General features: G+C 37.4%; 1 protein-coding gene across 17 annotated transcripts in view; it reads right to left on the bottom strand.

The window, feature by feature from the left end:
- Positions 1–16,062, bottom strand: part of AOPEP (aminopeptidase O (putative)) — a 214,416-nt gene that overhangs the window by 65,898 nt on the left and 132,456 nt on the right. For 3 of the 17 annotated variants that reach the window (XR_010887043.1, XR_010887039.1, XR_010887041.1), the window contains one exon: positions 10,750–11,208. The exons of the other annotated variants lie outside the window; for them this stretch is intronic. The gene's annotated coding sequence lies outside the window, so the exon portion shown is untranslated. Of the gene's footprint in view, positions 1–10,749; positions 11,209–16,062 lie in introns of those variants that run through there. 17 annotated transcript variants of the gene reach the window in all.

The following is a 16,062-nucleotide window of genomic DNA, read 5'->3' as shown; positions in this document are numbered from 1 at the left end:
GTGGGACCCCCCATGACTAACAAACCACGAACTCTCTTTTGATGATGCCTTTTACTGAGTCGTCTTCCTCTATCTGGCTAGGTTTCACTTTGACATCTGCCTTTCTGATATATTTAAATCAGCCAGGTTACTAAAAAAGACATATGGACAAATACATATACACAGAAATTTGCCTTATGTGAGCATGTTATAGGAAACAAGACTAAAAATAATCTTCATTCCTTTTAGGAGGTGAACGACAATTAAAGGCAGCATGTGTAAAATCTCAGAACAGCAACTATTAATACCACAATATCACAAGTCCAGCCCTTGCAGTTACCAGAAGAATTTCCTGGGAGCTGATCAGCTTTCTTCCTCTTCTCCAAAATCAGATGGGAATGTCCTTGAAGCAGATATATTGTTGTAGAAAACAATTACGGAAAAGGGCAAAGGGGAAGAAAGAATGACTTATGTAATTTAGATAAAACAGTCTAAGTGACCTTGGGGCTGGTGTTCAAAACTATGCAATGGACTGAGAACTCCATTTTCAAATCTAACTTCTTCTTTGTTAGCAGTGCTGGAGAAGCATAAGGCAGGCCAGTGCCTGGACTTTAGCAGAAGGGAGGGAAAAATCTATATGGCATGAGGGTGATTTCTCAAATCAATTGAGGCAGGAGTTACTAGCTATACATAATTCTATGCCTTGGAGAATCTTGAGGTTGAAGAATTCAGGTTATCCTGAAAATTGAGCTGTAAGATGATACCTTGAAGTCATATACTGTGTATACAACACCATCCTCCTGGAAAAAAAGAAGGCTATGGAATGTGGAAAATTCTTTGGCAGTTGGTATTCAACAACTCAGAATAAGAAAATTGGAGCAAGCAGGGCAGAATAAGAACACTACCGCGCTAATGCAAACCTTCGTAATAGTAAGCAAAAAGCACTGGTAAAACACAAATGGGATTCTACTAGTTCAGAAATAAAAGAACATGACAAATGCCAGTGAGCATTACAGTTTTACAGGAAGTAGGTCCCTTTAGATGAATCTGATTTCATTCTTTAAGAGTGGAGTGAAATTTCTCATCAAACTGCCAATAGGGAGCCATAAATGAGCATTGATGTTTGTACGGGGGCTCTGCAAGGCCATATGCTCAACAACTACCCACTTGGGGGAAAGGAAGCCTCACAGGATTAAACACAGTGCCTCCTACTTTACTGAGGCTCATTGTCTAGCCAAGCACACAAAAGATCCATAGTTGTCCTTCCAGAGCTTATATAGCACCACACTGTTTTCTTCGGAAAATGTAAAGTACAGGGGAACACCTCCAGGACACCCAGGAAAGCTCCTTCAGCATAAGTAACAACCACCACGTGTAAAGCAAACACAAAGGCAAGGGACTTCAGAGCCACTGTCCCAGCAACAGTAAGCAGGAGAAAACTTGCTAAAAGTCAGAAAAGGTAGATGAAGATGGAGGAAGCGCTAAGAATAAAAAATGATTCATCTAAACTGTAATCTCCAGCTCTCACAGAAACCCATCTAAAGCTGGTTTAAATAAAGAATAGCATTTTGTGCAGACCACTGAGCAGAAACACTCTCAGAAACATGTATATCTGGCACACAGATGTCTGATCTTGTACTTTTTGGCCCAAACCGAGGTTTCTTTTTCCTTTGCAGTTAACTTTTTATCATTTTGTCTCTCCTGTTACAGACGTGAAACACTAAGTGCTGCTTTTATGAAAGCAAAGTACTGACCATATCTGTAAAGAACTATGAAAAGCAATTCAATCACTAGGCATACCTATTCTTACAGCCATGCTAATGTAATGTGGCCCGACCAACTATCCTCCCTGTTATCCTATACTAATCTCTCAAAACTGATCTTTCTAATATTGCCAAATGATGTGATATTTCTGCACTGTGGAAGAACATTCAGAAACCAATGGGTCGTTTTAGCTATACATGCTATAGAGGCTTCAGAACAATTTACATTGCCTACATCTAGCTTCTGTAATTTGAAAGGCACAAATGTTGGACCTACAATTAGATTACTGGAGAAGTTTAGTCACTCTCCTGTTTCATGCAAATGAATTTCTGAATATTTTCAAGATGGAGGGAAAGAAAAACTAAAACAATAGCCAATATTTGGACAGTTAAATTACTGTTCCATGACCTCTTAAAACAGAAAATTATTTGTCATGCCACTGCCAAGATACAGCAATATGAACATTATAAACAGGTGAAACAGAACAATCACAGAATTATAGGGCTTATCTATAAGTTGATGCAGGGCACCAAGTTCTGTAGTTTTACACTCAGTATAGTGCTATTGCAGTCTCTAGGTTATACAAAGTTTACACCAGTCCACAGTTTTGTAAGAAAAAACATACATGGTGACATTTGTTTCAAATTAATATAGATTTATTCCAAGAATACAAGTGGCTTCTTGTTACATGGAATACTGTATTCTAACTTGCACAAAGCAGCTCCTTTAAATGGATTATAAAGCAGTGAATCACTGAAGCAAAATGTGACATGGGACTAAACAAAAAGACTTCATTCAAAACAGATAGCCCTCCACCATCAGAACTAATGGACAGACATGCTCTACCCAAATCCTCACATTTAAACTCAAACTCAAAAGTAAACTTAAAACCACAAAAAAAAAGTTTAAAGGCCAGATCTGCAAACATTAATTCTGTGGCTGCATTCCCAGAACAGTAAATGCGCACATACCGCTTTTGTAAAAACTTGCACTAGTATCAGCTAAATCTGAGCTCTACAATCCTCTCAGTTTTCTTCCTACATGTAAAATGGCCAGTCTGTCCTTTGGGGTATACTCCATAGGGGTTATTGTGGACAAGAACATCACATGCCTGTGACAAGCTTACTTAAGGACTGGAACCCTACAAATAGTACATTTCTAAAGAGCTATGTTGCCTAGATTTGAAATTGTCCCAGTATTAAAATGTCTGACCAAAGAAAGAAAAAAAAAGTTTGGGATAGAAAGCTGCTTTTATTCTTTTACATATTCACAGAACAACACTTCACAAAACAACATGCAACATACTCTGCCTGGTGCTCCTATATACAGACCCCTGTAAAAACAAAAATGAAAAGTGAAGATTGAGTTTCTGACCAAAAAAACAGAATTTGCTGCATCTTGAATGAAATTAAGTTTTATGATTGTATTTACCCTCTTTTTCTTCTTTTTATAGAGGTCATAATCTGAAAACAAAAATAAATAGCTACTGACATTTAAGCAGAAGGAGTTTAAATCAGGCAAGCTGGCCCATTAAAATGTAACCAAGTTACTATCAATCCATAATGGAGGAGCACCTGCTAACAATCTATTCTATGAAAACCTACCATCAATAATAACCATTACGGATCAACAACACAATTTTGTATTGATTTTCAATGTCCTGTGAATACACCTACAAAACATAAAAAACTTCTGTTATGTGAGTTTAAAGAGATAAGGGGGAAGAGGATGATAAAACAGTGATGGTTTAGAGCCAGAACCTAGGAAAGAACACACTTGGTGACCCATACAATTTGTCATTTTTGCTGGTATTTAACTTAAAGTATCATCTCCTGAAGTCATAAAATTTGTCAATCTGCTCCCTGAGAGTATATAAATTGGTAACCCTGGGACCCAAAAAGTATTTAAAAACTTTAGGTTCCAGTGAAAGGCTGAAACAAACTCCAAGATGACTTGGGACTGGCCAAGTGGCCTCTGGAGAGCCACTACCGCCACCGCAGAGTGGAAGGGGCTGGGTGAGCAGGTGGCAGCAGGCTAGCCATTGGATGCCTCCAGAGCCAGTGGGGAGAAATGTAGACCCTGCCCACCATGTCCTCGCATGCCTGAGGACCTGGCCTTCTACACTTGATGGTTAAGTTTTAAACCATCTGGCCTCACCATGGATGTCTCCCCACACTCTTGAGGAGAGTTTGCTGTGCCCCTAGCATTCACCTCAAGAAACGGCAGTCAGTTTGTAAGGGCAGCTCTGCCTACACCAAGCCCTGTGAACCTCCACCAGCTGCAAGCCAAGCAGCTGGCAAGGACACCAGCTGGGGAGGAAGGAAGCCTTCTGTGGGTGTTGAGTACATTTACTGTAGACCAAACCAACCCACCTTTTCAGAATTAAATCCACATCCTCTGCTGTCACAAACCCAAAACATGTGTGTGTTCTCACTCAAGCCCGTTATTTTGCTGAAACGTAGACAGCACAGGAAGAGATGTGGTCCTTGCAGAGGACCAAGCAAGGACTTAGAAGGGATTTAAATGAGAGACAGGATTAATCTTCCTTTTCCAACACTTCCAGTAATGACTGAACACAAGGTAGAAATCCTTGAACCTTGTCTGCTGTACTACAAGGTCCTAAAAACCGTACTATTAACAACAACCTCCTGAAGGCTCAGCTTTAAAACCTGCTTCTTTTAAAAACATCTCTTTTCAACTAAAAAAAGTTATAATGAAACCAATTATAAACTGACAAACATATTTCTTAAAACACAGCATCTCTTTTCACTCTTTTGGGAAGAAGGGGGAAAGCCATATCATATATAAGCTATGCCTTCTTTTCACATTTAAGAAATCAGCAAATTAAGATGTTTTTTAACAAATTAAGATGCCCCCAGTCTAAGAGGGAATCGAATCCTGACTAGAGCTTTTTGTCATTCCCATTCCACTAATAATGGTGCCATTTCTTTAAGAAGGTTATGCTTCTTGTACTGAATGTTCTCCGTATTTCTTCCAGCATTCTACTTTCACGTACACATTTTGCCTTCTCAGGCAATAGTTTCAGACTTGTATTTTTCCACTATAAACTGACATCAACCCAAAACCTGCCCCTTAACTATTCAAGGGCATGTAGGCACAAAAAAATATTGTCCTCCTAAGCAGGCTGGGTGTGGTATTTGAATGTTGCACATTCCTTCAGTTAATTGAAAATTATATCTCTGCTTTTCAAAGGTTCAGTAAACAAATGGCTTGGCAAAAGAACATGAAGAAATAAGCCAGGAATATGTATTTCAAATAAGTTTTACTTCAAGTATGCTGTTAATATATGTGTTGATATGCAACAGAATTTCTGATACTGGCAAGCCAACCTTCCTTTAAAAGGAAAAAGAGGAAAAATCAAAAAGTTAGGGCAATACCAAACCTGAAACAAAGAACTTGGGAGGGAGCCAAAACAAAGATCTCTGTGTATAACTCTGTTAGCCTCCATGAATTATCACAAAATTGAGGCCCAGATCAGTAAGAAATAACAGAATTTCATTTAAAAAATAATAATAAAAATCAGACGCATTTGTGGCAACCATATTAATTCTTCAAGACATGTTCTTTCTATTACTGATATGCAATTGTTCCACAGAATTGGTTTGGGGAAATTTCTGAGCCTCTATCAATATTATTATTTTATTTATTTACATAGATACACTTATCTGGAAAACAATTTTATATAATATTGATTCATGGAAAACTGCATACACATTTTGAGACACTTAACAAAAGCTTCAGGTGTTCTTAAAATAGTATCTCATGGATTACTCAGAGGAAAGTCTGCTGAACATTGAGAAAAAATGTTTATTTACTGACATATGCTGATTCTGAAAGTCTCTTTTCCTCCAAATGCTGAAAACGGATAGCCTCATTTTTAGTGCTTTTAATATTTTAAAAGCCGTGAGTCTTAAGCCTCCTTTATATTCAGAGATGCTACCAATATTCTCAGTAAGTTGCAAGATTTGCTACCAACTCTCAAAAATAGCATCTCATAATTTTTCTTTTGTTCTGTTCATGTATTAACTCCTTAAAACTTAAGACAGTTGGCTTTTCAGTTGAAAGAGATGGAAACTTTCAGATTAACAAGACAGTACACAATAGAGAAGGTTGATTTCAGCTAAATGTTGCTGGCACAGCTGACTGAATTTCATAACAATATGAATACAAAAAATGTATTTGCATATGGCACTAAGAGCAGCTCTGCACACTCCAGCTTTCTGGAGTCAGCCTGACTGCCTCATCTACAATCGTACAATAGGCAGGGATTGTGAACACAAATTGTTCTCTATGCCGAAATGTCAGTGCTGTCTGGTCCCAACTTTAGGCTGCAGGCACGCCTGTTTGTCTACAGAGTCGAAGAAAGAATTTTCTTAATAGTTCTACTTTAAATGGTCAATGAAGAACATTTCCCATGATGCACTGAGTGCTCACTATTTCATTTTGGCCAAGAAGCACAACCCATTTTCTCAAAACTATTGGTTTGTTAATGCATTTGGTAAAACAAGTTCAGCAACTTGAAATAAAGTCTCTGTACTCCAGACAGACTACATCCAACTTTAATAACAGAGAGAAGGAAATACTTTTAACTCCAATAGTAACAAAAAACCACAATTCCACTTATCACAACTCCAGGTAAAACAAGAGAGCAACATACGTGCTGTTCCATGTGGGCACTTACTCATTTCTCCGCATCATCCTTAAATGGTAACCAACTCCTTCCTGAAATTGCCATATTGGTGTGATCAAATTAAACGGGATTTTTATTCACAGTCATGAGGCTCTCACTGCTCTCTGATCTCAGCACAGAAGTTCAATTACATAAATACCGGGCAACTGAAACTGCACAGTTATGACCAGACATCCTGTTTGCTGTGTATTCTATTTTTAATACTTTTACTACTTTTATTATTGTTAATAACGAGAACTCCTGGTTAAACCAGTTTGCTCTTTGTTGTAAGGTAATTAATCCTGCAGTAAATCCAAAAACACTTTATCAGATATCCAAGTGTGTATAAAATCCACTTCTCACTGTGAATTTTAAAGTCTCCCCTCCATCACCCAGGTGCTTGATCTGCAATTTGGGAGCTTTCCAGACTGATGTGAGAAGGAAAGACACACATTTTCATAATGACTTCAAGAGGGTATCTCTGTTAACTAATCTTAAAGCAGTGCAGCCAGAGAAGATTCTAACATTAGGTTTGTATATGGAAACAAAGATATTAGAAAGAATACAAAACCTGAAACATTTTATGCAGAAATTTCCTAATAGCAAACTAGCCAGAAGGCACTGCATGCCGTAAAGGTTGGGAATTGCTACATGCTCTCAACACCCACTGAGAGAGGGATACTCCCATTTGGGAGAAAGCCTTTCTTAACAAGGACAGGAACTCCTTCCCTGAAAAACCACAGCTTGTATCCCTTTTAAACTCAGATTCTCTCCTCATATTGGCTTTTCTTGAACTATTTTTTCCTTCTCTTTGAGGCAATAACTGGGCATCTCTCTCAGCCCTCTCCCAATTACTTACGGTTTGACTGTAAACATTCATCCAATACTTACTAGTGATTGCTCTCTCTTACACACATTTTCAACTGCAGTTCCTGCTGAGAGTTAGTCAGCTGTCTCCTGCTTCCCCTCAGTTTAACAACGAAAATCTTAATTGACTTAGCAAAGGATTTACTTTTGAAAGAGCTCAATGATTCAGCATTTTGACTGACTGGCTTACATACTAAATATTCAGTCCTTACATCTTGCTCAGTTCAAATGTATCGTCTCCCCCTGTATGAACTGCATATTTCCAGAATGAATACCACACTTAGAAGCAAAACAAAATACCAAAAGAAAAACCAGAGTAAATAATGGAAAATTAGCTTTTTTCCTTTCCAAATGGAGTGACTTTAAAGGCTGCAAAAGATACAAAGCCGAGAAGCACTAGCATCAACTCAGAGGCTCAGATGTTGATAGGCATCTTCAAATCTATCCTAGCCTTGGCTTTTGCTGAAACTATCAAAAAAGGATTTTAAGTAATACTAGCTTTCTTGTTAGCTCTTTTAGGAGCCATTTCTGTTGAGACTGAAATACGTAACTCACTTCCTTCAAAACACTGAACAACCTTTAGATATAACTGATTTTTGGCTCAATTTTGCCCACAGTCAAAGAAAGAAACAAAATGTTCTGTATAGACACTGTTCTCCCCAGAACCACAGTCCGGCTATCAAAATGGTCAACATACTGTATAAACATTTCATTGGGAGTGAACTTTTAACAGAGATACTCTGTCTCCAGTTGGGTCTAAAAAAACATCTTGTTACAGTCTACTTTGTCACTGGAAGGCCTATTTCAAAAGCACTAGTCCTCAGCAAATGAATGGATCTTCCTTTAGCATCTAAAATGAGTGGGAGAGATGGAGCTGAGATGAGATAGAGCCAAAATATGCAGCAGCTTTTTGGTCGTATGTAACCCTCACCCCCAAATTATGATCCTATTTTCATTGAAGTTCTACCTTGTTTATATTTAAGCTAAAATGAAATCATCACAGTATTAATGTAAATTCAATTTTTATGTTTTAATATTTTCGGTGCATTCAAAAATGCCTAAAATCCTTCATAAAACAGACACATCCATGAAGAATGCATTCTCTACAGTTGCTATTATATGTAACAAGCACACAAGAGCAAGGGTACAGGAAGAAAAGAAAGGAAGACAAGAGTATCAGTAGTATCACACAGTTGCTCCGCAGAGAAAGATGCATTCACTTCCCATTGACTCAATTAAAGAGAACAAGCCAGACAAACACCAACCTTTAATCTTCTCCCTCTTTTTTCATAGGCAAGCCAGAAAAAAAAAGGCTCAAAGATCTAAAGTGAGTGAAGGACGGGCATTCATTAAAATAGTGTATCTAAACACTGGCTATGAATGGATTTTCACCCTTATGACAGCCTTTTTGCAAAAGGAGGAAATAAAACAGGTTGTTGAAACGCAAGACTTCACAACAAAGTAATGTGGGAAGGCAGGGTAGGGAACATGGAAAGAAACCAATCTGGAAATGCATGCAGACAGGATAAAATGCAGGAAAGAAAACAAAAATAAAAGAACTGCATTTGGTACACGGTACTGTGGAGAGAATAAGACTTAATCATTGTGCCACTCTACCTTTCATTTCCTGCAAAGCACTCAGTGCTGCTAACCCTGAGACCTACACGAGTCTAATCCAGCAAGAACAGTGGAGAAGACTCAAGTGCAGATTGACCGGTGACTGGCAGAATTTTTACCATTGTTTTCTCTAATCATACAGCAACCTAAACTTGTCAAATATAGGGTTATCAACCCATTTCAAATGCAGAGCACAATTTTAGCTTGAAACAAAAATTAGTGGTATGGTGATTGGTCAGTTCAAAGTTTAACAGAAGTTTCTGCCTGAAGTAGCATGAAACAACATTTCTTTCATGATTCTCATCCATAACATAACACATAACACAGGCAGGAATGCCTCCAACACACTGCCATGGAATCACAGCAACATAGATATAAAGCAGGCCAACGTAACACATGGGAAGTCCATTTGGCCATTACTACTTCACAGAAGACATTTGCTAAAATATTTCAAAAATACAGTTACCAGCAAGTCTATACATATAGATGCGTTAAAAAAGAAACAGTTTAGTTAAAATATACAGGATAGTTGTATGTAGCTATAGGTGTTTAGAAAAAGGGGGAAGCTTTGTAAAGAGGAAACCTGGGGGGAGAGGGAGAAGTTTGAGGGTCTTATTTTAAAAATTAAAAAATATCTTTTTGGGAGAGTCCCTTCAAGTCGCTCCACAAACAAGAACCTTTTGTATCCTGAATACATTTTTGACCCAACAAAGAAAACATACATGAAAACTATTTGCATCCCAGTTGCTTGTTCTATCAGTCACATGCTTCATAAAAACTTCAAATAATTCTTGTCTTGTAACCATGCCTAATTTAATAGGAAAGTCAGAATTTCAGCGCAAACCCTTTGGGGCACTCAGCTGGATTACTGTTAAATCTTTGCCAGTACTTTGGAAAGAGTCAGCGTTGCAAAAAACCCACCCAATCCACTCATAACTAAGCCAAGATGGTAATAAATTCAGTAAACTGGAAAAAAGCCACTTGCACTATGCTAGTTTCTAGAATATGAAGGATATCCTTGTAAGGGCATCTTTAGCTTGACATTCCCTCAATACATCCCTTCATCCCCTCTCTCCTATCTCCTAATATTAAAAAGCAAACACAACATAATTAAGCAGCCAAATTCTTCCTACCTGTAACTAAAAGCTACTTTGCATTTATGCCCTATTTTGGAGTGCTTCACAGGCCAACAATGGGGCCAGTTGTAATATTCCCAAAGGAGAACAGAAGCTTCTCCAGTGGGATACACAGGCACCGGGGGCAGGTGAAAAGTTTCAACTCTCCTCCTGCAATTCTTTTCCTACCCCTACCTATAGCTCCTCCTCAGCCAAGATGCTAAGAGCAATGAGCCTTTTATGATATTAAGGATGTTATCTATGTTGATAACATTTCACAGCTTGGTCACTTTCCATTTTGCCACTTACAAGTTTATATATAAAAAAAAAGCAAGTATAACTAGAATTATAATGAAAGCAATGGCAAATTGATCCAACTTTTCTCACTTTCCAGTTCTTCCTCTGTGTCATGAACATTGAGCTATTCTGGTTTTTTTAGATCTGCAGGTGAGTAATCCAGTGTTCCCGTTTCTGTGTCCATAATCAGGCTTTCATAAACATATAACAGACACACTTGCAATGTTATGGCCAGTTAAAACTCAAGTACACATAATATTCTCCAAAAGTAACTCTTTTCTATGGCAGACTTGTTGAGCCATGAGGGATTTTTATTCTGTCATCCAAAGACATTTTTACAACATTTTATTCATTTGGCTCATTATAAGGTTTGAGGGTAATAAAAACATTCAGATAAAGATGACGCAGGAAGAGAGAAGCTGAAAGACACCAGCTTTTTATTGATGAAAGGAATACAGTCAAACACTGTCTTGCATGTGATTTGCAAACATCAGGTTGTGTTGCAGACAAATACAAATAAGATACTAAAAAGCTGATCTCTGGCACAAAGAACAATTAACATTTCTATCTCCTTACTCTGAACAATCAGTCATTGCTTTGACACCAAGCAAAAACAAACAGCAACTCCCTGAACTCTCACAGTCACTGCATCTATTAATCTGATTTTATATTTTATAAATATTGTTAGCTTCCCAAGTAACAAAACAAGTAGCTAAGTATATTTTCATATCACAAAGATGCAAAAGTCAAATCCTGCTTACTCTCTCTGTATAGCCTAGTTCATCTGTGTGGTAGAAGAAAGGATAAGAAGTTTCAGTAATTCTGCATCCTATGCATATTTCAGACGACATTTCCACAGAGGTTTCCCAGGTCTTAACACTGAATATGGAATGAGGAGCAAAGATAGGGGTTACAGAAAAACACTGACAAACCCAATTTTTCTTGGTTGAAAAAAGACTAAAAGGACTCATCAACTAAAGCAGCAGCCACTCCATAACCTCGGTATAAAATTCATTCAGACCTGTAGTTCACTTCTTCAGTTTACTGCTTGATTGGAAAATAAGGAGGATATAAGCTAAGAAGGGAACCAGAATTACTGACTCCTAATTACACACTGTCTTTCTGTCACTACAAATGCAATGTAATAAAGACAACAGGTAATTATAGAGCAAGAAAGTGATCAGTCTCTTTGACATGATCATCTCACTGGACTGCAACAAATCAAACCACCTATTGTGTCTGATTTAGACACACATGACAAGAATCATGGATACATTAAGAAGCACTTTCCTCTGTACCCAAACAGTTCAAATATGACAATTCAGTATAAATTGTTTTTTAAGTACTTTCTTAATAGATAGGCACCCGAAATAAAGCAAAAATTGTAAGCATATGGCACAATGGAAGAGTAAACAATATTGCTTTTAGGCCTTGCCAAGGGATTACTGTTACATGAGGAAATCAAGGTTGACTTTTAAAAATCTAAAAATAATTCTAAGAATGCTTCCTGTCTCAATGCTCTGGACAAGAGAAAACAAATGAAAAGACTTACTGTCTACACGCCATCTAGGTCACTGGTATTATACAACCTCCCTTTTTAAAAACACACTTCAAACAAATTCCTATACAGGACGTTCACAGGCTATAACTGATTAAAAACAAGTGCAAGATATGAAACACACCCGTTTTGTTGTAAGAACAAAATGGCTTGTTTTCAGAACTCCCTATGTCCCTGACAAACTGCACAGGAAACCATAAGAAAATCTGATGGTCTGGCCAGCTACCTTTAATTAAATTTAACCCTTTAAATATTTAATTATGTGCCACTTTATACTAGAAGGCTAGATCAATACCCAGACATTCACACAAGATATTTACCTCTGTATTTCTGTCTACCTATTTACAAAGCATCACACATCATTAGGACGAATATACTTGTATAGTAAAGAATTATGTATACAATTGTTCTTTTTCATAGATCCCTGCTTTTTACTACCTCCAGCTCAGTAAGAGAGGAGCAGAGGTATCCCTCATACCTCTTTCTATGCTGAGCAGACAATATACGGGCACATTTCCGGCTTCTATACTCAGCATCATGCCTATCATACCATGCCTCAATGTTTTACAATCAAAACTATTTGCACTGAAAAACAATGATTTAGTAAGTTTTTATTATATATTATACTCTCCCTTTGTGTTGTAAGTTACAGGAGAGCATGCAGTCATTTAGACAAAGATAAAAAGGTAAATTGCTATCCATTAAATTACTATCCTTTAAAATACACTCAAAGCCAACACTTATATTTGATGCTTACAGTCAGAACTGTTAGCCATAACCTTAATTAATTACTAGAAAATATGTTCTACTGCAATATAAATATTCATAAATTGTATCCTCCCCTACACATGTTCATGTTTTCAGCTATACTACTGTATGCACTGGGCCTTTTATAGTATTCTTCTGAAAAACAGTCACAGTACTAGCTTCTGCTCCCTGCTCTATTACAGCTTAAATGTATCACCTTAGATAAACTATCCAACCTGTCCATACTTTGATGCCTTAAGCACTAACCGCCTCATGGAAAATTGTGCATCTTAATTCCCTGGTATTTATAACAAAGAGAGCCCTCAGGTGAAAGTTTAAGCATGTTAGGACACCAAACTCAAACTTGAAAATTTCAGTCCATCTCCTTGCTCTGCACAACCTTCCTAGGTACCTTTGGACAAGCTACCTAGCAGCTCTGTGCCTTGGCTCCCCATCTGTAAAACAAGGAAAAATATTAAAATTCTCTACCTTTCAGCAATGGCAGTAGAGGAAATACATTATATGTTTTTGCAGTATCTCACTCTATGGTAACAAGGTCCTCCGACGAAAAAGCCACTTTACACTCCTTCAATGGAAGGCATTTTGGAAATGTGCCCTCCTGTTACAGCTGTATCTTCACACTACTAGTTAACATGCTGTGCTGAGACGCTGCTTTAATACAGCTCAGAGGTGTCATAAAATTAGGAGCAATGCACAGAAAGTACAGAAAAAATCCTGTTATCATATGTGTTTCCTCCCCTTATTGATAAGTAGGTGTGGTATTTTTTCAGAGGAGCAAATGTTTAATTCCCTGATAAATATTGCAGCTATTACAGAATAAGAGGGTGTGTTAGCACAAAAGTTTGATATATTAAAAAAATGTATTGTTTAAAAAAGAAAACTTAAAATACATCTTCTGTATCTAAAAATCTCCTATCTGTATCTATAAATCCTCAAGATCCCTTCTGCTACCTTCCTGTCTCTTCAAGCAATCAGTTCTCCTAAGCACAAATGCTAGTAGTCAATACAGCCTGCTACAGAAAAGAGAAACAGCAAAAAAATTGTAAAATTTCAATTTCCTTCTATTTTCTAATAAGCATTTGAAAATTTAAGTGGCTTACTCAGAGTAACATTGAAAGTAAAGAAGTTAAAAAAAGAAAGGTCATGCCATAGTGAAGTTTAATTTGGGTGTTAATCTAAGAAAACCTGCACTTAATTCTGCCTTATGGGTTTTTCACACCATAAACTGGCATACGCTCAGAAGGGCACACATTTTTGGCTTTCGCAGGCAGAGGAGGGGAGGGGAAATTGCAGGAGTGGAAAGGAAATTCTTAAGAGCTTAAAACAAATGAATTCTGCAATTATTCTCCTTCAAAATTTGGCTAAAAAATAAAAAAGCCCTACTCAATGGCTTGTCTATGCTCTAAGATAAAAAAAAATTCACATCACATCTCCCAGGAAAAAAAAAAAAACATTCCAGGCAAACAGAAAACAAATCTCCTCTTCAATAAGAAAAGTGGTCACTTAGAAAGGAGATCTTGAGGATGACTGATTAAGGCCTGGTTCAGCAAAGCATTTAAACATGTGAGTAGCTTCACTGAGTTCCTCAGAAGTACAGCCAAAATGCAGAGAAATCTCTTGAATTTAAACAAAAGCAAGACAACAACTATAGTTATTGCAAAACTGGCACTGAGCTGGTCATCTTTTCTTTGAAATAAACAGGATCTTGGACATGAAAACATTTAATACTGTGTAGCTTTATTTCATTTCCTTTTGCAACATGGATGAGAGAACATAGGCAAAATGCTCACCAGCCTTCCAAGCTAAGTCCCAAACCCCTCTTTTTTCTCAGGTATTTGTGTTAGAAGTGGAGGAAGAAAACAACTGTAAGGCAAATTCATTATTAGATCCACATTTGAAAGACATGGCATGCCTGAGTTTGTGGGTGTTCACCACATACGAGGCATGTGACCTGCAAAGTATGTAGAATACAGTTCATAAAATCAAAACAGTAAGTTCTATAAGAATCAAAAGTAATGAAATCCAATTTCTTAGGAACTGGTGTGTCATGATCAAACTGTCTAATAGGCTCAAAGTGTCAAAAGAAATGTTTCCTGTGGTTGAGACAGTCATAATCTCTCCACGTCATATGGCTATTAGGGTTCCCAGAAATGATGGAGCTCACACTTCTGCCTTGCCTTCAATGGGGCTGTTCTCACAGGATCGCCAGCAGGAACATGGCAGTTTCAGAACACTAACAAATTTGACTGAAAATGCCCACTAGAGGCCTAAATTAAAGGAAGAAAAGGAAGAAAGACACATACAGAACAAGGTAATTGCCTGAGCTTCTTTTCCATCAATAATCAGTTTGATAAAATTAAAAGCTTTTATTGAGAACTGCCAATTAGCTAGAACACAGTTACAATAGAGGAGGAAAACAACTTTCTTGCACCTTCTTTATGAAGTAAATTGCTACTGGAAATCATTTGTGAATCAAACGTATGAAGAATTAAAACAGTGATATTTCCTATACTTCAAGAATGCTGTTCAGATACAGAGACTGCCTGGGCAGTGCTCACTGTAGGGTAAGAACTTAGCTTAAAAAGAGGAAAGGAAAAGGTTCTACTTGTACTTGTCCACAGTAAGACTACAGTTTCAGTAAAACTGTAGGCAGACATTAGATAGTTCATCAGCATCAAGAGTCTTTCTGTATACCTACACATTTCCATGATAAAGTTCAGACACTATTGTTTAGCTTTAAATGCTGGTACAGGGCTCACAAAGCCTGTGAGCAAGGCATCTGAAGACAGAAACTAGACAATTGTGAGAAGTCACTCAATCGGTGCCCACAAGAGAAGTATATACAGCATAGAGTAAATGAGCATAGTACAACTTACATCTTTAAGAACTCAGTCCTGCCTAATTAAAGACACAGAGAATATATTTGCTTTTACGCTGAGTTACTTGCCTGCTTTAAAAGACTTTTGTGGGGGGACGGAGGGAGAAAGAAGGGCAGTATTATGAGTGGTACCTGTGTCTACTTTTAGGACTATGGCCACATTTGTAAAAGCTCTAGTCTTTGCCTTCTGTGCTCATACATTTCTTTAAATGATGATATCCATTCTTAAAAACTCCTATACATGTGTTTTTACAATACAGTATCTGAACATAATCTAAATAGATAAAAGACACAGAATGAGGGCAATGGCTATGAGTGGTCACCATAAATTGTTAAGCCTATTTCTGACAATGTGTATTAAATGTAATACTGAAACAAAGCACATTTGAGCCAGCAGACCATTAAGACTCCTTCGGAGTCATTACAGCCAATCACATCAGGAAGAACTTGGGGACATTTAAATCAACTGCCATGCGCAAGTGTATATTCTCAAATCATAAAAAAATCCATATGAAGTTTTTGTATAAGA

The sequence above is a fragment of the Apteryx mantelli genome, chromosome Z (assembly GCF_036417845.1).
Source record: "Apteryx mantelli isolate bAptMan1 chromosome Z, bAptMan1.hap1, whole genome shotgun sequence".
Taxonomy (NCBI): domain Eukaryota; kingdom Metazoa; phylum Chordata; class Aves; order Apterygiformes; family Apterygidae; genus Apteryx; species Apteryx mantelli.
The sequence above is the reverse complement of the archived record's forward strand: the minus strand, read 5'-3'. Positions and strand labels throughout refer to the sequence as shown.